This window comes from Patiria miniata, unplaced genomic scaffold (assembly GCF_015706575.1).
Source record: "Patiria miniata isolate m_02_andy unplaced genomic scaffold, ASM1570657v1 HiC_scaffold_18, whole genome shotgun sequence".
Lineage (NCBI taxonomy): Eukaryota > Metazoa > Echinodermata > Asteroidea > Valvatida > Asterinidae > Patiria > Patiria miniata.
In genome coordinates this window covers 689,311-715,325 of record NW_024037056.1, presented here as the reverse complement: position 1 = coordinate 715,325, position 26,015 = coordinate 689,311, and the positions used below count along the sequence as shown (strand labels likewise).

Here is a 26,015-nt window from a genome sequence, read left to right as displayed (position 1 = left end):
AAAGTTGAACTTTGACATGACACTGAGGCTGCATCCGAATCAAGTGTCTAGCTCTGCGCCCACTGAAAATAGCGGCGGGTACGCACTGACAATAGACGTAGCCGTGGCTCTGGAAGCCTGTTTCGGACACGGCCTGAGGCGCCCGCCGAACGTCACGTTGGCAGCCGTGTTCATTGTATGGCCTTATGGGATACTTACCCAAGTAACTGGCTCGGTGAGTCGGTTACTTGGGCCAAGCTTGAGTAAGCACGAGAAGTCACGTGAGAGGTCAATCGAATGCTGTCGTGCTTGCACGAGTAAGCGTGGGGGAAGTAATCGAACGCACTAAAATTAAGCAAAGCTTACCTGAATAACCCTTAAGCACTGAAGAAAGATCTTTTGCTGTTAATCCCTCAACCGTTTTAAAGTACAGTATGATTTTCTCTTCAAATATGAAAAGTCTTACTTTGCAGTACTTCAAGTCTATTCCATCCCTGTGAAGCACCAGCAAGGTAGTGATCGATGTACTTGGTGCAGTCCTTCTCCTGGGCCGCATAGTGCCTCTCAAGGGAGCTCTGTTCTGAGTCTCTTCCATCCCTGCGAAGCACCAGCAAGGTAGTGATGTGTACTTGGTGCGGTCCTTCTCCTGGGCCGCATAGTGCTCCTCAATGGAGCTCTGTTCTGAGTCTCTTCCATCCCTGTGATGAAGCACCAGCAAGGTAGTGATGTATATGTACTTGATGCGGTCCTCCTCCTGAGCCGTACAGTGCTTCTCAAGAGAGCTCTGGTCTGAGTCTGTTCTAGCCGTGAGAAGCAGTCCTTCTCCTGGGCCGTATAGTGCTTCTCAAGGGAGCTCTGGTCTGAGTCTGTACCATCCCTGTGAAGCATCAGCAAGGTAGTGATGTACTTGGTGCGGTCCTTCTCCTGGGCCGTATAGTGCTTCTCAAGGGAGCTCTGGTCTGAGTCTGTTCCATCCCTGTGAAGCATCAGCAAGGTAGTGATGTACTTGGTGCGGTCCTTCTCCTGGGCCGTATAGTGCTTCTCAAGGGAGCTCTGGTCTGAGTCTGTTCCATCCCTGTGAAGCATCAGCAAGGTAGTGATGTACTTGGTGCGGTCCTTCTCCTGGGCCGTACAGTGCTTCTCAAGGGAGCTCTGGTCTGAGTCTGTTCCATCCCTGTGAAGCACCAGCAAGGTAGTGATGTACTTGGTGCGGTCCTTCTCCTGGGCCGTATAGTGCTTCTCAAGGGAGCTCTGGTCTGAGTCTGTTCCATCCCTGTGAAGCACCAGCAAGGTAGTGATGTACTTGGTGCGGTCCTTCTCCTGGGCCGTACAGTGCTTCTCAAGAGAGCTCTGGTCTGAGTCTGTTCTAGCCGTGAGAAGCAGTCCTTCTCCTGGGCCTTATAGTGCTTCTATAGTGCTTCTCAAGAGAGCTCTCTGATGTGAAGTGAGCTGGTAGATCTGCCATCACCTGGTCAAGAAATTTGAATATTGTCAATTTGGGAAAAAATGTTTGATACTGATTGAGCGATTAACTTGTATTCATTATTAGCTATCCTGCAAATTCGAGTGGAACAAGGTTAAAAAAAAAATAGGTTAACCAGTTTGCATCGGATAACGTGTATACAAACAAAGATTTTGCGGTATTCGTAGCGGATGCCAGATGAACAAGAATGATAGCTGAGTCCTATAAATACAGATGTCAAATTGGTTCAGAGAACTCTTGGAGTTTTTAAGAATAAATTATTGTTTCACTGAAGAAGAAGTGTCTTTGCTCCCTTATTAGTCCCATCCTTGTAGATAGGATAGGATGCCTGGTTATATATCTTTGATACAAACGAATCCGGGAAATATAAATTTATAGTGACTTGGCATCATTACATCTTGCAAGGTGACAAAAGAAAGTCCTGAATAGCGCCCTCTACGCCACCTCACCCGGCCGCAGCATTACATGACAAAAACAATGAAAAAAGCCCATTGGTTTTACTTTAAACATGCCTTAGACCTTACTCCATATTTTTTATACAATTTCCTTAAAAAAAGTTAAAACATAAGTAGTAACTATCAAAGGTTATTAATATCACTCAATCTGAAAATAAAAAGAAAACAAAAATCCCCCACTTACATTATTGTCCATTCAGCCATAAAAAATCGTTGCGCGTCAATTTTGATCTGTTAAGTCAATTTCTTTTTTTTCTTTAAAATTTTCTGTAGCTACAACAGTGCCCTTTAGTGCTGCACCGCCTCAAATATTTAGCACTAAGGAGCACAAGGGCACCAAGGCAAATGATAGGGCACCAAGTCAAATGATGTAGGCCCATATGAGAACTCAAACAAACAAAGCAGTACCACTTTGCTATTTTTTCCCAAGCTTGGATGGTACAGACAAAGAATATTTTTTTCAACGCATCACTAGTTTGAATACAATTTAATACCAAATTAGTGACTCTCAACAGTATAGTTATGAACTCACAGTCTGTTTGTTTGATGACGGAATTTTTGTTACAACTTCCACATGGTAGTAGATTAAAAGGCGACTACAAAATACTTCAGTCTGTGTAAAAAAAAAAAAATAGGCGACTTGATCAAAGTTACTTATTGTACAAGTGCGATTAGGCCTAAACCTTTTTTTTCCTGAATCTTTTTCTTAAAGTTGCTAAATGAAAGCTGTAATCGCGAACAACAAATCTGTTGGTAAACACACAATTGGGTGTTAATTTGAATTTGTTGTTAGGTTTTTCAAATAGACCTACAAATGCTGTGATATAATACACATGTAGCTGATTATGCTTTTTACCTCTTTACAAAAAATTGCTGATCCAAATGCGTTGCAGATAATGTTGGGATAATATTCTGGTTGTTAACAAGTTTTGTTTGGGTGGCTTGATTTGGTCGATCTTGTAGCTTGGATCATGTCCCTCGAGCCAGTACGTCAGGCTTTCACCTTTGCCCTGAAATAAAAGAAAGGAAAAAGATAAGAGATTGGTTGAAACAGTTATCTCATGTTTCCTTTGAAATATGATGGACTTGAGAATTTGCAGCAGTGAAAATTGAAGGAAGGGTAGATCATTTGTCATTTGTGATTTTTTTCCCATTTGAAGCAACAAACGTGCTCAAAATCTAAAGATAAGTGCTTAACAACTACCCCAAATGATAAAAGATATGTGAATGCTGTGTTTTCAGAGGAAACAATATTCTAGGATCTCAATTTCTATTCAAAAGTTGCTGAGACACGTTTGTTCTCATTCAGCTGATTGAAGCTTTGCAATGTTGCACACTAAACCGCTGAATGAGTCATGTCAATGCGTGTGCACACCCATTCACAGATTAGTCCGATCACAAACAAACTAAACAAAAACTTCCAAAAAATATGTCATTTGACACACTATTTAGAAATGGCCTTCTTTTATTGTGTTCTTCACAATGACAACATGTAATGCCAGAGAGAATAATTTCACTTGTGGCTGGACTTGTGATGTACCTGTGACTAAACTTGTAATGTACTTGTGACTGGACTTGTGATGTACTTGTGACTAGACTTGTAATGTACTTGTGACTGGACTTGTAATGTACTTGTGACTGGACTTGTGATGTACTTGTGACTAGACTTGTAATGTACTTGTGACTGGACTTGTGATGTACTTGTGACTAGACTTGTAATGTACTAGTGACTGGACTTGTGATGTCCTTGTGACTACACTTGTGATGTACTTGTGACTGGACTTGTGATGTACTTGTGACTAGACTTGTAATGTACTTGTGACTAGACTTGTGGCTGGACTTGTGACTAGACTTGTAATGTACTTGTGGCTGGACTTGTGATGTACTTGTGGCTGGACTTGTAATGTATTTGTGGCTGGACTTGTGATGTACTTGTGACTAGACTTGTAATGTACTTGTGACTGGACTTGTGATGTACTTGTATCTGGACTTGTGATGTACTTGTGACTAGACTTGTAACGTACTTGTGACTGGACTTGTGATGTACTTGTGACTAGACTTGTAATGTACTTGTGGCTGGACTTGTGATGTACTTGTGACTAGACTTGTAATGTACTTGTGACTGGACTTGTGATGTACTTGTGACTAGACTTGTAATGTACTTGTGACTGGACTTGTGATGTACTTGTGACTAGACTTGTAATATACTTGTGACTGGACTTGTGATGTGCTTGTGACTAGACTTGTAATGTACTTGCGACTGGACTTGTGATGTACTTGTGACTAGACTTGTAATGTACTTGTGACTGGACTTGTGATGTCCTTGTGACTAGACTTGTGATGTACTTGTGACTGGACTTGTGATGTACTTGTGACTAGACTTGTAATGTACTTGTGACTAGACTTGTGATGTACTTGTGACTAGACTTGTAATGTACTTGTGGCTGGACTTGTGATGTACTTGTGACTAGACTTGTAATGTACTTGTGACTGGACTTGTGATGTTCCTGTGACTGGACTTGTGATGTACTTGTGACTAGACTTGTAATGTACTTGTGGCTGGACTTGTGATGTACTTGTAACTAGACTTGTAATGTACTTGTGGCTGGACTTGTGATGTACTTCTGACTAGACTTGTAATGTACTTGTGACTGGACTTGTGATGTACTTGTGACTAAACTTGTGATGTACTTGTGACTGGACTTGTGATGTACTTGTGACTAGACTTGTGATGTACTTGTGACTGGACTTGTGATGTACTTGTGACTAGACTTGTAATGTACTTGTGGCTGGACTTGTGATGTCCTTGTGACTAGACTTGTAATGTACTTGTGACTGGACTTGTGATGTCCTTGTGACTAGACTTGTGATGTACTTGTGACTGGACTTGTGATGTACTTGTGACTAGACTTGTAATGTACTTGTGGCTGGACTTGTGATATCCTTGCGACTAGACTTGTAATGTACTTGTGGCTGGACTTGTGATGTACTTGTGGCTGGACTTGTAATGTACTTGTGGCTGGACTTGTGATGTACTTGTGACTAGACTTGTAATGTACTTGTGGTTGGACTTGTGAAGTACTTGTGACTAGACTTGTAATGTACTTGTGGCTGGACTTGTGATGTACTTGTGACTGGACTTGTGATGTACTTGTGACTGGACTTGTAATGTACTTGTGACTGGACTTGTGATGTTCCTGTGATTGGACTTGTGATGTACTTGTGACTTAACTTGTAATGTACTTGTGGCTGGACTTGTGATGTACTTGTGGCTAGACTTGTAATGTACTTGTGGCTGGACTTGTGATGTACTTGTGACTAGACTGTGATGTACTTGTGACTAGACTTGTAATGTACTTGTGGCTGGACTTGAGATGTACTTGTGACTAGACTTGTAATGTACTTGTGGCTGGACTTGTGATGTACTTGTGACAAGACTTGTAATGTACTTGTGACTGGACTTGTGATGTCCTTGTGACTAGACTTGTGACTGGACTTGTGATGTACTTGTGACTAGACTTGTGACTAGACTTGTAATGTACTTGTGGCTGGACTTGTGATGTACCTGTGACTAAACTTGTAATGTACTTATGACTGGACTTGTGATGTACTTGTGACTAGACTTGTAATGTACTTGTGACTGGACTTGTGATGTACTTGTGACTAGACTTGTAATGTACTTGTGACTGGACTTGTGATGTCCTTGTGACTAGACTTGTGATGTACTTGTGACTAGACTTGTGATGAACTTGTGACTAGACTTGTAATGTACTTGTGACTGGACTTGTGATGTACTTGTGACTAGACTTGTAATGTACTTGTGACTGGACTTGTGATGTACTTGTGACTAGACTTGTAATGTACTTGTGACTGGACTTGTGATGTACTTGTGACTAGACTTGTAATGTACTTGTGACTGGACTTGTGATGTACTTGTGACTAGACTTGTAATATACTTGTGACTGGACTTGTGATGTGCTTGTGACTAGACTTGTAATGTACTTGTGGCTGGACTTGTGATGTACTTGTGACTAGACTTGTAATGTACTTGTGACTGGACTTGTGATGTCCTTGTGACTAGACTTGTGACTGGACTTGTGATGTACTTGTGACTAGACTTGTGACTAGACTTGTAATGTATTTGTGGCTGGACTTGTGATGTACCTGTGACTAAACTTGTAATGTACTTGTGACTGGACTTGTGATGTACTTGTGACTAGACTTGTAATGTACTTGTGACTGGACTTGTGATGTACTTGTGACTAGACTTGTAATGTACTTGTGACTGGACTTGTGATGTCCTTGTGACTAGACTTGTGATGTACTTGTGACTGGACTTGTGATGTACTTGTGACTAGACTTGTAATGTACTTGTGGCTGGACTTGTGATATACTTGTGACTAGACTTGTAATGTACTTGTGGCTGGACTTGTGATGTACTTGTGGCTGGACTTGTAATGTACTTGTGGCTGGACTTGTGATGTACTTGTGACTAGACTTGTAATGTACTTGTGACTGGACTTGTGATGTCCTTGTGACTAGACTTGTGACTGGACTTGTGATGTACTTGTGACTAGACTTGTGACTAGACTTGTAATGTACTTGTGGCTGGACTTGTGATGTACCTGTGACTAAACTTGTAATGTACTTGTGACTGGACTTGTGATGTACTTGTGACTAGACTTGTAATGTACTTGTGACTGGACTTGTGATGTACTTGTGACTAGACTTGTAATGTACTTGTGACTGGACTTGTGATGTCCTTGTGACTAGACTTGTGATGTACTTGTGACTAGACTTGTGATGTACTTGTGACTGACTTGTAATGTACTTGTGGCTGGACTTGTGATGTACTTGTGACTAGACTTGTAATGTACTTGTGACTGGACTTGTGATGTACTTGTGACTAGACTTGTAATGTACTTGTGACTGGACTTGTGATGTACTTGTGACTAGACTTGTAATGTACTTGTGACTGGACTTGTGATGTGCTTGTGACTAGACTTGTAATGTACTTGTGACTGGACTTGTGATGTACTTGTGACTAGACTTGTAATGTACTTGTGACTAGACTTGTGATGTACTTGTGACTAGACTTGTAATGTACTTGTGGCTGGACTTGTGATGTACTTGTGACTAGACTTGTAATGTACTTGTGACTGGACTTGTGATGTACTTGTGACTGGACTTGTGATGTACTTGTGACTGGACTTGTGATGTACTTGTGACTAGACTTGTAATGTACTTGTGACTGGACTTGTAATGTACTTGTGACTGGACTTGTGATGTACTTGTGACTAGACTTGTAATGTACTTGTGACTGGACTTGTGATGTACTTGTGACTAGACTTGTAATGTACTTGTGACTGGACTTGTGATGTCCTTGTGACTAGACTTGTGATGTACTTGTGACTGGACTTGTGATGTACTTGTGACTAGACTTGTAATGTACTTGTGACTAGACTTGTGATGTACTTGTGACTAGACTTGTAATGTACTTGTGGCTGGACTTGTGATGTACTTGTGGCTGGACTTGTGATGTACTTGTGACTTAACTTGTAATGTACTTGTGGCTGGACTTGTGATGTACTTGTGGCTAGACTTGTAATGTACTTGTGGCTGGACTTGTGATGTACTTGTGACTGGACTTGTAATGTACTTGTGGCTGGACTTGTGATGTACTTGTGACTAGACTTGTAATGTACTTGTGACTGGACTTGTGATGTACTTGTGACTAGACTTGTAATGTACTTGTGACTGGACTTGTGATGTACTTGTGACTAGACTTGTAATGTACTTGTGACTGGACTTGTGATGTACTTGTGACTAGACTTGTAATGTACTTGCGACTGGACTTGTGATGTACTTGTGACTAGACTTGTAATGTACTTGTGACTGGACTTGTGATGTCCTTGTGACTAGACTTGTGATGTACTTGTGACTGGACTTGTGATGTACTTGTGACTAGACTTGTAATGTACTTGTGACTAGACTTGTGATGTACTTGTGACTAGACTTGTAATGTACTTGTGGCTGGACTTGTGATGTACTTGTGACTAGACTTGTAATGTACTTGTGACTGGACTTGTGATGTACTTGTGACTAGACTTGTAATGTACTTGTGGCTGGACTTGTGATGTACTTGTGACTAGACTTGTGGCTGGACTTGTGATGTACTTGTGACTAGACTTGTAATGTACTTGTGACTGGACTTGTGATGTACTTGTGACTAGGCTTGTGATGTACTTGTGACTGGACTTGTGATGTACTTGTGACTAGACTTGTGATGTACTTGTGACTGGACTTGTGATGTACTTGTGACTGGACTTGTAATGTACTTGTGGCTGGACTTGTGATGTACTTGTGACTAGACTTGTAATGTACTTGTGGCTGGACTTGTGATGTACTTGTGACTAGACTTGTAATGTACTTGTGACTGGACTTGTGATGTCCTTGTGACTAGACTTGTGATGTACTTGTGACTGGACTTGTGATGTACTTGTGACTAGACTTGTAATGTACTTGTGGCTGGACTTGTGATATCCTTGCGACTAGACTTGTAATGTACTTGTGGCTGGACTTGTGATGTACTTGTGGCTGGACTTGTAATGTACTTGTGGCTGGACTTGTGATGTACTTGTGACTGGACTTGTGATGTCCTTGTGACTAGACTTGTAATGTACTTGTGGCTGGACTTGTGATGTACTTGTGACTAGACTTGTAATGTACTTGTGGTTGGACTTGTGAAGTACTTGTGACTAGACTTGTAATGTACTTGTGGCTGGACTTGTGATGTACTTGTGACTGGACTTGTGATGTACTTGTGACTGGACTTGTAATGTACTTGTGGCTGGACTTGTGATGTACTTGTATCTGGACTTGTGATGTACTTGTGACTAGACTTGTAATGTACTTGTGACTGGACTTGTGATGTACTTGTGACTAGACTTGTAATGTACTTGTGGCTGGACTTGTGATGTACTTGTGACTAGACTTGTAATGTACTTGTGACTGGACTTGTGATGTACTTGTGACTAGACTTGTAATGTACTTGTGACTGGACTTGTGATGTACTTGTGACTAGACTTGTAATATACTTGTGACTGGACTTGTGATGTGCTTGTGACTAGACTTGTAATGTACTTGCGACTGGACTTGTGATGTACTTGTGACTAGACTTGTAATGTACTTGTGACTGGACTTGTGATGTCCTTGTGACTAGACTTGTAATGTACTTGTGACTGGACTTGTGATGTACTTGTGACTAGACTTGTAATGTACTTGTGACTAGACTTGTGATGTACTTGTGACTAGACTTGTAATGTACTTGTGGCTGGACTTGTGATGTACTTGTGACTAGACTTGTAATGTACTTGTGACTGGACTTGTGATGTTCCTGTGACTGGACTTGTGATGTACTTGTGACTAGACTTGTAATGTACTTGTGGCTGGACTTGTGATGTACTTGTGACTAGACTTGTGGCTGGACTTGTGATGTACTTGTGACTAGACTTGTAATGTACTTGTGACTGGACTTGTGATGTACTTGTGACTAGGCTTGTGATGTACTTGTGACTGGACTTGTGATGTACTAGTGACTAGACTTGTGATGTACTTGTGACTGGACTTGTGATGTACTTGTGACTGGACTTGTAATGTACTTGTGGCTGGACTTGTGATGTACTTGTGACTAGACTTGTAATGTACTTGTGGCTGGACTTGTGATGTACTTGTGACTAGACTTGTAATGTACTTGTGACTGGACTTGTGATGTCCTTGTGACTAGACTTGTGATGTACTTGTGACTGGACTTGTGATGTACTTGTGACTAGACTTGTAATGTACTTGTGGCTGGACTTGTGATATCCTTGCGACTAGACTTGTAATGTACTTGTGGCTGGACTTGTGATGTACTTGTGGCTGGACTTGTAATGTACTTGTGGCTGGACTTGTGATGTACTTGTGACTGGACTTGTGATGTCCTTGCGACTAGACTTGTAATGTACTTGTGGCAGGACTTGTGATGTACTTGTGACTAGACTTGTAATGTACTTGTGGTTGGACTGGTGAAGTACTTGTGACTAGACTTGTAATGTACTTGTGGCTGGACTTGTGATGTACTTGTGACTGGACTTGTGATGTACTTGTGACTGGACTTGTAATGTACTTGTGGCTGGACTTGTGATGTACTTGTGACTAGACTTGTAATATACTTGTGGCTGGACTTGTAATGTATTTGTGGCTGGACTTGTGATATCCTTGTGACTAGACTTGTAATGTACTTGTGACTGGACTTGTGATGTTCCTGTGATTGGACTTGTGATGTACTTGTGACTTAACTTGTAATGTACTTGTGGCTGGACTTGTGATGTACTTGTGACTAGACTTGTAATGTACTTGTGACTGGACTTGTGATGTCCTTGTGACTAGACTTGTGATGTACTTGTGACTGGACTTGTGATGTACTTGTGACTAGACTTGTAATGTACTTGTGACTAGACTTGTGATGTACTTGTGACTAGACTTGTAATGTACTTGTGGCTGGACTTGTGATGTACTTGTGACTAGACTTGTAATGTACTTGTGACTGGACTTGTGATGTTCCTGTGACTGGACTTGTGATGTACTTGTGACTAGACTTGTAATGTACTTGTGGCTGGACTTGTGATGTACTTGTGACTAGACTTGTGGCTGGACTTGTGATGTACTTGTGACTAGACTTGTAATGTACTTGTGACTGGACTTGTGATGTACTTGTGACTAGGCTTGTGATGTACTTGTGACTGGACTTGTGATGTACTAGTGACTAGACTTGTGATGTACTTGTGACTGGACTTGTGATGTACTTGTGACTGGACTTGTAATGTACTTGTGGCTGGACTTGTGATGTACTTGTGACTAGACTTGTAATGTACTTGTGGCTGGACTTGTGATGTACTTGTGACTAGACTTGTAATGTACTTGTGACTGGACTTGTGATGTCCTTGTGACTAGACTTGTGATGTACTTGTGACTGGACTTGTGATGTACTTGTGACTAGACTTGTAATGTACTTGTGGCTGGACTTGTGATATCCTTGCGACTAGACTTGTAATGTACTTGTGGCTGGACTTGTGATGTACTTGTGGCTGGACTTGTAATGTACTTGTGGCAGGACTTGTGATGTACTTGTGACTAGACTTGTAATGTACTTGCGACTAGACTTGTGATGTACTTGTGGCAGGACTTGTGATGTACTTGTGACTAGACTTGTGATGTACTTGTGACTAGACTTGTAATGTACTTGTGGTTGGACTGGTGAAGTACTTGTGACTAGACTTGTAATGTACTTGTGGCTGGACTTGTGATGTACTTGTGACTGGACTTGTGATGTACTTGTGACTGGACTTGTAATGTACTTGTGGCTGGACTTGTGATGTACTTGTGACTAGACTTGTAATATACTTGTGGCTGGACTTGTAATGTATTTGTGGCTGGACTTGTGATATCCTTGTGACTAGACTTGTAATGTACTTGTGACTGGACTTGTGATGTTCCTGTGATTGGACTTGTGATGTACTTGTGACTTAACTTGTAATGTACTTGTGGCTGGACTTGTGATGTACTTGTGACTAGACGTGTGATGTACTTGTGACTAGACTTGTAATGTACTTGTGGCTGGACTTGTGATGTACTTGTGACTAGACGTGTGATGTACTTGTGACTAGACTTGTAATGTACTTGTGGCTGGACTTGAGATGTACTTGTGACTAGACTTGTAATGTACTTGTGGCTGGACTTGTGATGTACTTGTGACTAGACTTGTAATGTACTTGTGACTGGACTTGTGATGTCTTGTGACTAGACTTGTGATGGACTTGTGATGTACTTGTGACTAGACTTGTGACTAGACTTGTAATGTACTTGTGGCTGGACTTGTGATGTACCTGTGACTAAACTTGTAATGTACTTGTGACTGGACTTGTGATGTACTTGTGACTAGACTTGTAATGTACTTGTGACTGGACTTGTGATGTACTTGTGACTAGACTTGTAATGTACTTGTGACTGGACTTGTGATGTCCTTGTGACTAGACTTGTGATGTACTTGTGACTAGACTTGTGATGTACTTGTGACTAGACTTGTAATGTACTTGTGGCTGGACTTGTGATGTACTTGTGACTAGACTTGTAATGTACTTGTGACTGGACTTGTGATGTACTTGTGACTAGACTTGTAATGTACTTGTGACTGGACTTGTGATGTACTTGTGACTAGACTTGTAATATACTTGTGACTGGACTTGTGATGTGCTTGTGACTTGACTTGTAATGTACTTGTGGCTGGACTTGTGATGTACTTGTGACTAGACTTGTAATGTACTTGTGACTGGACTTGTGATGTCCTTGTGACTGACTTGTGACTAGACTTGTGACTGTACTTGTGATGTACTTGTGACTAGACTTGTACTAGACTTGTAATGTACTTGTGGCTGGACTTGTGATGTACTTGTGACTAGACTTGTGATGTACTTGTGACTAGACTTGTGATGTACTTGTTACTAGACTTGTAATGTACTTGTGGCTGGACTTGTGATGTACTTGTGACTAGACTTGTAATGTACTTGTGACTGGACTTGTGATGTACCTGTGACTGGACTTGTGATGTACTTGTGACTGGACTTGTGATGTACTTGTGACTAGACTTGTAATGTACTTGTGACTGGACTTGTAATGTACTTGTGACTGGACTTGTGATGTACTTGTGACTAGACTTGTAATGTACTTCTGACTGGACTTGTGATGTACTTGTGACTAGACTTGTAATGTACTAGTGACTGGACTTGTGATGTCCTTGTGACTAGACTTGTGATGTACTTGTGACTGGACTTGTGATGTACTTGTGACTAGACTTGTAATGTACTTGTGACTAGACTTGTGATGTACTTGTGACTAGACTTGTAATGTACTTGTGGCTGGACTTGTGATGTACTTGTGGCTGGACTTGTGATGTACTTGTGACTTACTTGTAATGTACTTGTGGCTGGACTTGTGATGTACTTGTGGCTAGACTTGTAATGTACTTGTGGCTGGACTTGTGATGTACTTGTGACTGGACTTGTGATGTACTTGTGACTTGACTTGTAATGTACTTGTGGCTGGACTTGTGATGTACTTGTGACTGGACTTGTGATGTACTTGTGACTAGACTTGTAATGTACTTGTGACTGGACTTGTAATGTACTTGCGACTAGACTTGTAATATACTTGTGGCTGGACTTGTGATGTACTTGTGACTAGACTTGTAATGTACTTGTGGCTGGACTTGTGATGTACTTGTGACTGGACTTGTGATGTACTTGTGACTTGACTTGTAATGTACTTGTGGCTGGACTTGTGATGTACTTGTGACTAGACTTGTAATGTACTTGTGACTGGACTTGTGATGTCCTTGTGACTAGACTTGTGACTGGACTTGTGATGTACTTGTGACTACTTGTGACTAGACTTGTAATGTACTTGTGACTGGACTTGTGACTTGTGATGTACCTGTGACTGGACTTGTGATGTACTTGTGACTGGACTTGTGATGTACTTGTGACTAGACTTGTAATGTACTTGTGACTGGACTTGTAATGTACTTGTGACTGGACTTGTGATGTACTTGTGACTAGACTTGTAATGTACTTCTGACTGGACTTGTGATGTACTTGTGACTAGACTTGTAATGTACTAGTGACTGGACTTGTGATGTCCTTGTGACTAGACTTGTGATGTACTTGTGACTGGACTTGTGATGTACTTGTGACTAGACTTGTAATGTACTTGTGACTAGACTTGTGATGTACTTGTGACTAGACTTGTAATGTACTTGTGGCTGGACTTGTGATGTACTTGTGGCTGGACTTGTGATGTACTTGTGACTTACTTGTAATGTACTTGTGGCTGGACTTGTGATGTACTTGTGGCTAGACTTGTAATGTACTTGTGGCTGGACTTGTGATGTACTTGTGACTGGACTTGTAATGTACTTGTGGCTGGACTTGTGATGTACTTGTGACTAGACTTGTAATGTACTTGTGACTGGACTTGTGATGTACTTGTGACTAGACTTGTAATGTACTTGTGACTGGACTTGTGATGTACTTGTGACTAGACTTGTAATATACTTGTGACTGGACTTGTGATGTGCTTGTGACTAGACTTGTAATGTACTTGCGACTGGACTTGTGATGTACTTGTGACTAGACTTGTAATGTACTTGTGACTGGACTTGTGATGTCCTTGTGACTAGACTTGTGATGTACTTGTGACTGGACTTGTGATGTACTTGTGACTAGACTTGTAATGTACTTGTGACTAGACTTGTGATGTACTTGTGACTAGACTTGTAATGTACTTGTGGCTGGACTTGTGATGTACTTGTGACTAGACTTGTAATGTACTTGTGACTGGACTTGTGATGTACTTGTGACTAGACTTGTAATGTACTTGTGGCTGGACTTGTGATGTACTTGTGACTAGACTTGTGGCTGGACTTGTGATGTACTTGTGACTAGACTTGTAATGTACTTGTGACTGGACTTGTGATGTACTTGTGACTAGGCTTGTGATGTACTTGTGACTGGACTTGTGATGTACTTGTGACTAGACTTGTGATGTACTTGTGACTGGACTTGTGATGTACTTGTGACTGGACTTGTAATGTACTTGTGGCTGGACTTGTGATGTACTTGTGACTAGACTTGTAATGTACTTGTGGCTGGACTTGTGATGTACTTGTGACTAGACTTGTAATGTACTTGTGACTGGACTTGTGATGTCCTTGTGACTAGACTTGTGATGTACTTGTGACTGGACTTGTGATGTTCTTGTGACTAGACTTGTAATGTACTTGTGGCTGGACTTGTGATATCCTTGCGACTAGACTTGTAATGTACTTGTGGCTGGACTTGTGATGTACTTGTGGCTGGACTTGTAATGTACTTGTGGCTGGACTTGTGATGTACTTGTGACTGGACTTGTGATGTCCTTGCGACTAGACTTGTAATGTACTTGTGGCTGGACTTGTGATGTACTTGTGACTAGACTTGTAATGTACTTGTGGTTGGACTTGTGAAGTACTTGTGACTAGACTTGTAATGTACTTGTGGCTGGACTTGTGATGTACTTGTGACTGGACTTGTGATGTACTTGTGACTGGACTTGTAATGTACTTGTGGCTGGACTTGTGATGTACTTGTATCTGGACTTGTGATGTACTTGTGACTAGACTTGTAACGTACTTGTGACTGGACTTGTGATGTACTTGTGACTAGACTTGTAATGTACTTGTGGCTGGACTTGTGATGTACTTGTGACTAGACTTGTAATGTACTTGTGACTGGACTTGTGATGTACTTGTGACTAGACTTGTAATGTACTTGTGACTGGACTTGTGATGTACTTGTGACTAGACTTGTAATATACTTGTGACTGGACTTGTGATGTGCTTGTGACTAGACTTGTAATGTACTTGCGACTGGACTTGTGATGTACTTGTGACTAGACTTGTAATGTACTTGTGACTGGACTTGTGATGTCCTTGTGACTAGACTTGTGATGTACTTGTGACTGGACTTGTGATGTACTTGTGACTAGACTTGTAATGTACTTGTGACTAGACTTGTGATGTACTTGTGACTAGACTTGTAATGTACTTGTGGCTGGACTTGTGATGTACTTGTGACTAGACTTGTAATGTACTTGTGACTGGACTTGTGATGTTCCTGTGACTGGACTTGTGATGTACTTGTGACTAGACTTGTAATGTACTTGTGGCTGGACTTGTGATGTACTTGTGACTAGACTTGTGGCTGGACTTGTGATGTACTTGTGACTAGACTTGTAATGTACTTGTGACTGGACTTGTGATGTACTTGTGACTAGGCTTGTGATGTACTTGTGACTGGACTTGTGATGTACTTGTGACTAGACTTGTGATGTACTTGTGACTGGACTTGTGATGTACTTGTGACTGGACTTGTAATGTACTTGTGGCTGGACTTGTGATGTACTTGTGACTAGACTTGTAATGTACTTGTGGCTGGACTTGTGATGTACTTGTGACTAGACTTGTAATGTACTTGTGACTGGACTTTTGATGTCCTTGTGACTAGACTTGTGATGTACTTGTGACTGGACTTGTGATGTACTTGTGACTAGACTTGTAATGTACTTGTGGCTGGACTTGTGATATCCTTGCGACTAGACTTGTAATGTACTTGTGGCTGGACTTGTGATGTACTTGTGGCTGGACTTGTAATGTACTTGTGGCTGGACTTGTGATGTACTTGTGACTGGACTTGTGATGTCCTTGCGACTGGACTTGTGATGTACTTGTGGCTGGACTTGTAATGTACTTGTGGCTGGACTTGTAATGTACTTGTGGCTGGACTTGTAATGTACTTGTGGCTGGACTTGTGATGTACTTGTGGCTGGACTTGTAATGTACTTGTGGTAGGACTTGTGATGTACTTGTGACTAGACTTGTAATGTACTTGTGGTTGGACTTGTGAAGTACTTGTGACTAGACTTGTAATGTACTTGTGGCTGGACTTGTGATTTACTTGTGACTGGACTTGTGATGTACTTGTGACTGGACTTGTAATGTACTTGTGGCTGGACTTGTGATGTACTTGTGACTAGACTTGTAATGTACTTGTGGCTGGACTTGTAATGTATTTGTGGCTGGACTTGTGATATCCTTGTGACTAGACTTGTAATGTACTTGTGACTGGACTTGTGATGTTCCTGTGATTGGACTTGTGATGTACTTGTGACTTAACTTGTAATGTACTTGTGGCTGGACTTGTGATGTACTTGTGACTAGACGTGTGATGTACTTGTGACTAGACTTGTAATGTACTTGTGGCTGGACTTGTGATGTACTTGTGACTAGACGTGTGATGTACTTGTGACTAGACTTGTAATGTACTTGTGGCTGGACTTGAGATGTACTTGTGACTAGACTTGTAATGTACTTGTGGCTGGACTTGTGATGTACTTGTGACTAGACTTGTAATGTACTTGTGACTGGACTTGTGATGTCCTTGTGACTAGACTTGTGACTGGACTTGTGATGTACTTGTGACTAGACTTGTGACTAGACTTGTAATGTACTTGTGGCTGGACTTGTGATGTACCTGTGACTAAACTTGTAATGTACTTGTGACTGGACTTGTGATGTAATTGTGACTAGACTTGTAATGTACTTGTGACTGGACTTGTGATGTACTTGTGACTAGACTTGTAATGTACTTGTGACTGGACTTGTGATGTCCTTGTGACTAGACTTGTGATGTACTTGTGACTAGACTTGTGATGTACTTGTGACTAGACTTGTAATGTACTTGTGGCTGGACTTGTGATGTACTTGTGACTAGACTTGTAATGTACTTGTGACTGGACTTGTGATGTACTTGTGACTAGACTTGTAATGTACTTGTGACTGGACTTGTGATGTACTTGTGACTAGACTTGTAATATACTTGTGACTGGACTTGTGATGTGCTTGTGACTAGACTTGTAATGTACTTGTGGCTGGACTTGTGATGTACTTGTGACTAGACTTGTAATGTACTTGTGACTGGACTTGTGATGTCCTTGTGACTAGACTTGTGACTGGACTTGTGATGTACTTGTGACTAGACTTGTGACTAGACTTGTAATGTACTTGTGGCTGGACTTGTGATGTACTTGTGACTAGACTTGTAATGTACTTGTGACTAGACTTGTGATGTACTTGTGACTAGACTTGTAATGTACTTGTGGCTGGACTTGTGATGTACTTGTGACTAGACTTGTAATGTACTTGTGACTGGACTTGTGATGTACCTGTGACTGGACTTGTGATGTACTTGTGACTGGACTTGTGATGTACTTGTGACTAGACTTGTAATGTACTTGTGACTGGACTTGTAATGTACTTGTGACTGGACTTGTGATGTACTTGTGACTAGACTTGTAATGTACTTGTGACTGGACTTGTGATGTACTTGTGACTAGACTTGTAATGTACTAGTGACTGGACTTGTGATGTCCTTGTGACTAGACTTGTGATGTACTTGTGACTGGACTTGTGATGTACTTGTGACTAGACTTGTAATGTACTTGTGACTAGACTTGTGATGTACTTGTGACTAGACTCGTAATGTACTTGTGGCTGGACTTGTGATGTACTTGTGGCTGGACTTGTGATGTACTTGTGACTTAACTTGTAATGTACTTGTGGCTGGACTTGTGATGTACTTGTGGCTAGACTTGTAATGTACTTGTGGCTGGACTTGTGATGTACTTGTGACTGGACTTGTAATGTACTTGTGGCTGGACTTGTGATGTACTTGTGACTAGACTTGTGATGTACTTGTGACTGGACTTGTGATGTACTTGTGACTAGACTTGTAATGTACTTGTGACTAGACTTGTGATGTACTTGTGACTAGACTTGTAATGTACTTGTGGCTGGACTTGTGATGTACTTGTGACTAGACTTGTAATGTACTTGTGACTGGACTTGTGATGTTCCTGTGACTGGACTTGTGATGTACTTGTGACTAGACTTGTAATGTACTTGTGGCTGGACTTGTGATGTACTTGTGACTAGACTTGTGGCTGGACTTGTGATGTACTTGTGACTAGACTTGTAATGTACTTGTGACTGGACTTGTGATGTACTTGTGACTAGACTTGTGATGTACTTGTGACTGGACTTGTGATGTACTTGTGACTAGACTTGTGATGTACTTGTGACTGGACTTGTGATGTACTTGTGACTGGACTTGTAATGTACTTGTGGCTGGACTTGTGATGTACTTGTGACTAGACTTGTAATGTACTTGTGGCTGGACTTGTGATGTACTTGTGACTAGACTTGTAATGTACTTGTGACTGGACTTGTGATGTCCTTGTGACTAGACTTGTGATGTACTTGTGACTGGACTTGTGATGTACTTGTGACTAGACTTGTAATGTACTTGTGGCTGGACTTGTGATATCCTTGCGACTAGACTTGTAATGTACTTGTGGCTGGACTTGTGATGTACTTGTGGCTGGACTTGTAATGTACTTGTGGCTGGACTTGTGATGTACTTGTGACTGGACTTGTGATGTCCTTGCGACTAGACTTGTAATGTACTTGTGGCTGGACTTGTGATGTACTTGTGACTAGACTTGTAATGTACTTGTGGTTGGACTTGTGAAGTACTTGTGACTAGACTGGTAATGTACTTGTGGCTGGACTTGTGATGTACTTGTGACTGGACTTGTGATGTACTTGTGACTGGACTTGTAATGTACTTGTGGCTGGACTTGTGATGTACTTGTGACTAGACTTGTAATGTACTTGTGGCTGGACTTGTAATGTATTTGTGGCTGGACTTGTGATATCCTTGTGACTAGACTTGTAATGTACTTGTGACTGGACTTGTGATGTTCCTGTGATTGGACTTGTGATGTACTTGTGACTTAACTTGTAATGTACTTGTGGCTGGACTTGTGATGTACTTGTGGCTAGACTTGTAATGTACTTGTGGCTGGACTTGTGATGTACTTGTGACTAGACGTGTGATGTACTTGTGACTAGACTTGTAATGTACTTGTGGCTGGACTTGAGATGTACTTGTGACTAGACTTGTAATGTACTTGTGGCTGGACTTGTGATGTACTTGTGACTAGACTTGTAATGTACTTGTGACTGGACTTGTGATGTCCTTGTGACTGGACTTGTGATGTACTTGTGACTAGACTTGTGACTAGACTTGTAATGTACTTGTGGCTGGACTTGTGATGTACCTGTGACTTAACTTGTAATGTACTTGTGACTGGACTTGTGATGTACTTGTGACTAGACTTGTAATGTACTTGTGACTGGACTTGTGATGTACTTGTGACTAGACTTGTAATGTACTTGTGACTGGACTTGTGATGTCCTTGTGACTAGACTTGTGATGTACTTGTGACTAGACTTGTGATGTACTTGTGACTAGACTTGTAATGTACTTGTGGCTGGACTTGTGATGTACTTGTGACTAGACTTGTAATGTACTTGTGACTGGACTTGTGATGTACTTGTGACTAGACTTGTAATGTACTTGTGACTGGACTTGTGATGTACTTGTGACTAGACTTGTAATATACTTGTGACTGGACTTGTGATGTGCTTGTGACTAGACTTGTAATGTACTTGTGGCTGGACTTGTGATGTACTTGTGACTAGACTTGTAATGTACTTGTGACTGGACTTGTGATGTCCTTGTGACTAGACTTGTGACTGGACTTGTGATGTACTTGTGACTAGACTTGTGACTAGACTTGTAATGTACTTGTGGCTGGACTTGTGATGTACCTGTGACTAAACTTGTAATGTACTTGTGACTGGACTTGTGATGTACTTGTGACTAGACTTGTAATGTACTTGTGACTGGACTTGTGATGTACTTGTGACTAGACTTGTAATGTACTTGTGACTGGACTTGTGATGTCCTTGTGACTAGACTTGTGATGTACTTGTGACTAGACTTGTGATGTACTTGTGACTAGACTTGTAATGTACTTGTGGCTGGACTTGTGATGTACTTGTGACTAGACTTGTAATGTACTTGTGACTGGACTTGTGATGTACTTGTGACTAGACTTGTAATGTACTTGTGACTGGACTTGTGATGTACTTGTGACTAGACTTGTAATATACTTGTGACTGGACTTGTGATGTGCTTGTGACTAGACTTGTAATGTACTTGCGACTGGACTTGTGATGTACTTGTGACTAGACTTGTAATGTACTTGTGACTAGACTTGTGATGTACTTGTGACTAGACTTGTAATGTACTTGTGGCTGGACTTGTGATGTACTTGTGACTAGACTTGTAATGTACTTGTGACTGGACTTGTGATGTTCCTGTGACTGGACTTGTGATGTACTTGTGACTAGACTTGTAATGTACTTGTGGCTGGACTTGTGATGTACTTGTGACTAGACTTGTAATGTACTTGTGGCTGGACTTGTGTTGTACTTGTGACTAGACTTGTAATGTACTTGTGACTGGACTTGTGATGTACTTGTCACTAGACTTGTGATGTACTTGTGACTGGACTTGTGATGTACTTGTGACTAGACTTGTGATGTACTTGTGACTGGACTTGTGATGTACTTGTGACTGGACTTGTAATGTACTTGTGGCTGGACTTGTGATGTACTTGTGACTAGACTTGTAATGTACTTGTGGCTGGACTTGTGATGTACTTGTGACTAGACTTGTAATGTACTTGTGACTGGACTTGTGATGTCCTTGTGACTAGACTTGTGATGTACTTGTGACTGGACTTGTGATGTACTTGTGACTAGACTTGTAATGTACTTGTGGCTGGACTTGTGATATCCTTGCGACTAGACTTGTAATGTACTTGTGGCTGGACTTGTGAAGTACTTGAGACTAGACTTGTAATGTACTTGTGGCTGGACTTGTGATGTACTTGTGACTAGACTTGTAATGTACTTGTGGTTGGACTTGTGAAGTTCTTGTGACTAGACTTGTAATGTACTTGTGGCTGGACTTGTGATGTACTTGTGACTGGACTTGTGATGTACTTGTGACTGGACTTGTAATGTACTTGTGGCTGGACTTGTGATGTACTTGTGACTAGACTTGTAATGTACTTGTGGCTGGACTTGTAATGTATTTGTGGCTGGACTTGTGATATCCTTGTGACTAGACTTGTAATGTACTTGTGACTGGACTTGTGATGTTCCTGTGATTGGACTTGTGATGTACTTGTGACTTAACTTGTAATGTACTTGTGGCTGGACTTGAGATGTACTTGTGACTAGACTTGTAATGTACTTGTGGCTGGACTTGTGATGTACTTGTGACTAGACTTGTAATGTACTTGTGACTGGACTTGTGATGTCCTTGTGACTAGACTTGTGACTGGACTTGTGATGTACTTGTGACTAGACTTGTGACTAGACTTGTAATGTACTTGTGGCTGGACTTGTGATGTACCTGTGACTAAACTTGTAATGTACTTGTGACTGGACTTGTGATGTACTTGTGACTGGACTTGTGATGTACTTGTGACTAGACTTGTAATGTACTTGTGACTGGACTTGTGATGTACTTGTGACTAGACTTGTGATGTACTTGTGACTGGACTTGTGATGTACTTGTGACTAGACTTGTAATGTACTTGTGGCTGGACTTGTGATGTACTTGTGACTAGACTTGTAATGTACTTGTGACTGGACTTGTGATGTACTTGTGACTAGACTTGTAATGTACTTGTGACTGGACTTGTGATGTACTTGTGACTAGACTTGTAATGTACTTGTGACTGGACTTGTGATGTACTTGTGACTAGACTTGTTATGTACTTGTGACTGGACTTGTGATGTCCTTGTGACTAGACTTGTGATGTATTTGTGACTGGACTTGTGATGTACTTGTGACTAGACTTGTAATGTACTTGTGACTAGACTTGTGATGTACTTGTGACTAGACTTGTAATGTACTTGTGGCTGGACTTGTGATGTTCCTGTGACTGGACTTGTGATGTACTTGTGACTAGACTTGTAATGTACTTGTGGCTGGACTTGTGATGTACTTGTGGCTGGACTGGTGATGTACTTGTGACTAAACTTGTGACTAGACTTGTGATGTACTTGTGACTGGGCTTATGATGCATGTGTGACTAGACTTGTGATGTACTTGTAACTGGACTAATGATGTACTTGTTACTGGACTTATGATGTACTTGTGACTGGACTTGTGTTGTACTTTTGCCTGGACTTGTTATGTACTTGTGATGTACTTGTGAATGAACTTGTGACTGGACTTGTGATGTACGTGTGACTAGACTTGTAATGTACTTGTGACTGAAATTGTAATGTGCTTGTGACTAGACTAATGATGTACTTGTGACTAGACTTGTAATGTACTTGTGACTGGGCTAATGATGCACTTGTGACTAGACTTGTGATGTACTTGTGACTGAACTTGTGACTGGACTTGTAATGTACTTGTTACTGGAACTGTAATGTACTTGTGACTAGACTTATGATGCACTTGTGACTGGACTTGTGATGTACTTGTGACTGGACTTGTGATTTACTTGTGACTGGACTTGTGATGTACTTGTGACTATATTTGTGATGTTCTTGTGACTGGACTTGTGATGTACTTGTGAATGGACTTGTGATGTATTTGTGATTGATCAATCTTAAGTATCTCGACCACAAGCAAAGACAATGATCTTACCTGAGTGAATACCGATGAGGAGTTTGAGTTTCTCATCTTGTTTGTGTGGCATGATCAACTATCAACGCCCTCCAGGAGATGCCATGCAGCGCAGGTGATCATACCAGCATGACGGCTGCCATTACGGATCAGTAGGCAGGAGACCAACATGTAGGCATCGTCGATGCTTTCAACCTTGGCAAGATGTTATTATTTAACACTGGTTAATTTTGCATTCAGACATTATAATAAAACATACATATTTGCGTGGTTTTTGCCTGAACTAGTAACCATGGTAGCATCAACTTAACCTCTGAGTGATTGTCATGACTACGCCTGCGAACAGCCGAGTAATGTTGACAATGATAATGCAAGTGACTTTTTGTAATTATATCACCGCACCCACAGATTCTGTGTTTTTCAGTGGCCGAGAGTGTGCATCACATAGTATTTGCTATTTTCCATCTACATGTACATGGCTAAAAGGACTATGGCACCTTACATTTTAATACTGACTACTTTGAGTGGCATAATCAAACTAGCCTCCTAGACCTGTTTTATAATGCCATTTGAAGCAGTCAATATGCAAGACTACAAATTATAAGCATAGCTTGTAAAGTACTCTGAAAGTAAAACAGATCTAAGATGGTAGAATCAAGCCAAGCAGTAACGGGTAAAGTGCTTTCTGTCAATGTATTGTTGATCATTTCATGTTTGCATATTAACCATAATAAATGAACCTGGATAAGTGTATTAAGTATAATCTATTGCAAGTACCCTTTAAAATAACTTCCTGTGATATGGCACGTTTGGCTTAACCAGTTCACATCAGACAACGTGTTATACACGCAAGGTTTTGCGGTAATCGGAATGGATGATGGATAAACACGCAACAAGCGAGGCCTAAAATGTCTGTCAGTGGCCGGCTTGCAGCGAGCTACCCGTAGATGACAGCCTGAAGCCGTCTGGCATCCAGATTCATGAAAACAATCCCAAGTCTTGGTCTGGTCAATGTCAAAATAGTCCAGCGCAAACTGGTTAAAACAATCTGCTGGGTCATATGAAATATTTTCCTTTTAGACGTCATAGTTGGAAATGATGGCGTTGAACAGCGTGTACAAGGCATTCAACAAGGAAACAACCTGGAAAGTTAAGCGCAAGATGTAAAGGGTAACTCTGGTGATAGTATTGGTTTGCAATTATTTTTGGTGCTACTGTAATTGGCGATTTGGCCGCTGTTGGATCCGGTTGAAATAAATAAATAAATAAATAATCTGAGTAGACAATTTGATCAAATTTGAGTGCATTGTACAGTTTTGAACTTAAGCCACCTTTGAGAATATGATTGAAAAGTACTAGGCCCTACATGCCCTAGGTAAAGATTATAAAGATTACGTGCCCAAACAGAAGATTGTCCCTTTTTGACAACTTTTGAGAGCCCTAGTTGGAGAGACGCATTGCGTGAATGTACTGGTACGTGCCCTTTCGTGTAATTATGTCATCATGCCAATGTTTGTGTTGGACATTCCTCACTAAATATTTGCATAATTTATATAACTGTAGCAAAATGCTTCCATCTTCAAGTTAAATTTATTATCATTGTACTTCCGGTTACACTGGAAGTAAAGGTCAAATGGTATGTGCCCTGGACATGCTGGAACAAAATATTGCCAGTAGCAATGTCTGAAACAACTAAAAAATGAGAATACAACTCTGTTCCGTTATAGCCTAATTTAAAGTAAGCTCTCAAATTTTCATGTTAACCCGCTTGTAATTTGATACCTGAGGTGATGTCATGATGACATCACAATTTCTTGTACATCTTCAGACCAGGGTTCAAATTCCATGTAGGTTTTATCGTCATCATGTGAACTGTTTGGAAAAGATGTGGTTCGTTTTGATTTTGAGGCTTTTCTGTCTGTAATATAAAATTCACCCAACTTTGACCTTCCAGTAGACCCAGAAGTAAAGGTCGAGCGAGTTCACGTAGGTTTAGGAGAAAACCCGTAAAGAATTATTGTCCAGAAAAAAACCCCAAAGAATAATTATTACCATTTCAAAAAGGTGATCAGGTTGTACCCAATCACAAAGTCCAAAAAAACATGCAGTGTGATGAATCCTGCTTTTGACAGATTTTCCACTTTTGTTCTTTCTTAGTTTTATTGTGCTGAGCATAAAAATCGGCAAGATAGATCTTTTGCTGTTCCTAACTCAACAGTTTTAAAGTACAGTTAGAGCATTTTCTCTTCAAATATGAAAAAGTCTTACTTTGCAGTAGCCTACTTCGAGTCTGTTCCATCCCTGTGAAGCACCAGCAAGGTAGTGATGTACTTGGTGCGGTCCTTCTCCTGGGCCGTATAGTGCTTCTCAAGAGAGCTCTGGTCCGAGTCTGTTCTAGCCGTGAGAAGCAGTCCTTCTCCTGGGCCTTATAGTGCTTCTATAGTGCTTCTCAAGAGAGCTCTCTGATGTGAAGTGAGCTGGTAGATCTGCCATCACCTGGTCAAGAAATTTGAATATTGTCAATTTGGTTAAAAAATGTTTGATACTGATTGAGACATTTACTTGTATTCATTATTAGCTATCCTGCAAATTCGAGTGGAACAAGGTTAAAAAAAAAACAGGTTAACCAGTTATTCATAGCGGATGACAGATGAACAAGCAATGATAGCTGAGTCCTACAGTATACAGATGTCAAATTGGGTCAGAGAACTCTTGGAGATTTTAAGAATAAATTATTGTTTCACTGAAAAAGAAGTGTCTTTGCTCCCTTATTAGTCCCATCCTAGAATAGGATGCCTGGTTATATATCTTTGATACAAACGAATCCGGGAAATATAAATTTATAGT

At 40.9% G+C, this 26,015-nt stretch overlaps 1 long non-coding RNA gene across 1 annotated transcript; it reads right to left on the bottom strand.

Moving 5' to 3' along the window:
• Window positions 1-1,394: 1,394 nt before the first annotated feature.
• On the bottom strand, window positions 1,395-25,529 carry LOC119724116. The gene is made up of 4 exons (XR_005270609.1): window positions 25,437-25,529; window positions 23,190-23,363; window positions 2,774-2,927; window positions 1,395-1,447 (listed from the first exon to the last, which is right to left on the bottom strand). It is a non-coding gene; the product is annotated as an uncharacterized LOC119724116 (long non-coding RNA).
• Between the last annotated feature and the right edge of the window lie 486 nt (window positions 25,530-26,015).